The sequence below is a fragment of the Halyomorpha halys genome, unplaced genomic scaffold (assembly GCF_000696795.3).
Source record: "Halyomorpha halys isolate HHAL.00 unplaced genomic scaffold, Hhal_1.1 Scaffold1087.1, whole genome shotgun sequence".
Lineage (NCBI taxonomy): Eukaryota > Metazoa > Arthropoda > Insecta > Hemiptera > Pentatomidae > Halyomorpha > Halyomorpha halys.
In genome coordinates, this window is record NW_027115862.1 from 110504 (window position 1) to 112900 (window position 2397).

Genomic DNA, 2397 nt, shown 5'->3' on the forward strand with positions numbered 1-2397 from the left:
TTTTGTGTCCTTTCACATCGCAGTAAACGTAACTTTTGAAACTGTTTATAAAAAAAGTGATTTTCGTTCTAATTGTACAGTGACCATGTTTTCAAAACCTAAGTCTTGGAGTTCAAAAGGAGAGAAACGAAAACAGTAACACTAACTCTCAATCAGAAACTAGAAATCATCAAAAGGCGAGAATAGAAATGTTTTAATGAATGAGTTTAATATTGGCTCATCAACTATTTATGACATTAAAAAACAAAAAGATGAACTAATGAAGTTTGCTTCTCAATCGGTAACAACTGAAAAATTGGCTTCTAGACAAACATTTAAAAATCCAAAACTGGAACAGCTAGATAGTGAATTGTTCAAATGGTTTAGTGCAGTATGTTCTGAAAGAAAGCCGGTAACAGGGCCAATGATTGTGGAAAAGGCAAAGAAATTCGGCCAAGATTTAGGAGTTGCTGAAAGTGAATGTTATTATTCTGATGGTTGGCTCAGAAACTTACAGTTTCGGCTTGGAATTTGAATACTTGATGTAACTGGAGAAACACTTTCAGCAAACCAAAACTCTGCAGAAAAATACAAAGACGAGTTTGAGAAAATTTCACTGTCTTGGAACCAGGTAAAAAATACAACACTCCAAAAATGCTGGAGAAAACTTTGGCCTGCTGCAAACCCTGCATCTGACCTAACTCTACAGACTGATGAGGAAGAAAACCATCAAGACGCTCTCACCAAAGTTTTGGATGTCGTTAGAAGTGCTGACAATCCCTTGAAAAATCTGCCTGAAGATGAGGTAGAGGAATGGCTTCTAATCGACGAGAATGAGCCTATTGAACAAGAACTAACCGATGAGGACATTATCAACATTATAGTAAACACTCAGCCTACTCAAAATCTTGAAGAAAGTGACTCAGATGCCGAAACGGAAGAAAAGGAAAAAATCAGAATCACTAAATAAGTTTATCTCTATTGCTGAGGCTAGTAATAGCTACAGTGCTTCAGAAATTATTGATTTCCATATCATTAGAAATAAATTTTATACTAAACACCAAAAGTCAAGAAAACAAACAGACATTCGTGACTTTTTTAAATCTAAGTGAAATATGTTTTACAGTACGTGTACATACATTATATGAATTGTAAAATAAACTTTGTTGTATGTATTTGCATACTGTATTTGTAGTTTAATTATTAACCTAATTGTTCTTATAATTATCGCCCGATACACCGGAATTTTTGGTAGTCGGCACCGAGCCGGTCCCGAATGTGCCAGATTATCGGACTTCTACTGTGTATATATATATATATACACTTAATTAATATTAATAAATATTATAAATCATAAAATAAGTAATAAATTGAATAAGTTATTTCAACTTATTTGTGTTATATTCTGACCGCAACCCCAACCATCTTCTCATATATCACTTCCTTAAGTTTTGGACATCATTTATGTTACACCATCTCTATACAAACAAACACATAAAATAATAAAAAAAAAAAAAATGCTAATAAAAATAAATTTAACATTATGATAGGTTACATTTATTGGTTATTATAAGCTCCAAAATTAATTTGATAACTTTCATGTTTTTCAAGTTCATGCATACATTTATATAGCATAACTATGTTTTATTTAAATCATTATTAATTACATTCAAATTGGAGGCTTTTCAACCACAAAACCTTTTTATTGAATTAACTTACCAGACTTCCTAAAGAGAAAATCCAGAATAGCATAACTATGTTTTATTTAAATCATTGCAATGAATATCATTAGATTAAAGTTATAAAATGTTTCTTTAAAATATATTGTATTGACAATACTGCTTATAATATATTTCCTGTAATGTAACAATCCCATTAAGGCCCAATATATTCGTGAATAATGACATTATTAGGTTCACAAAAATGGGTAACTATGATTCACAAACAAAAATAAAAACAAAATAGTAAATTTATTAAGTCAACCATAAGCAACTAAAACAATTAAAAGATATAAACACATAATGCTGTATTAAAACAATCATAAGAAAATTAAATTATATAAATAAAAAATATAGATTATTCTAGCCTTTCACAGTAGAACTATAGAATAGAACAATGATCAATCTAAACTAACTTAAAATTATTAATTTAAATAACTAGTAATAAAAATAAAAATACATTTATATAAATGAAGACATATCAGTTAATAATTGATCACATTTCTAAAGTCATTCATAAGAACGACAATATCATCACAAAAGCAACAATATGTCAATATATATATGTGACATTCAGATAAATAAAATCAACTCAATCATTTCCAAATATTTGTTGTTATCCACGTTCGCTATTATCATTCTTATGAATGTAAGTTACAATATGTATGGTATAATATTTGTTGTTATCCACGTTCGCTAT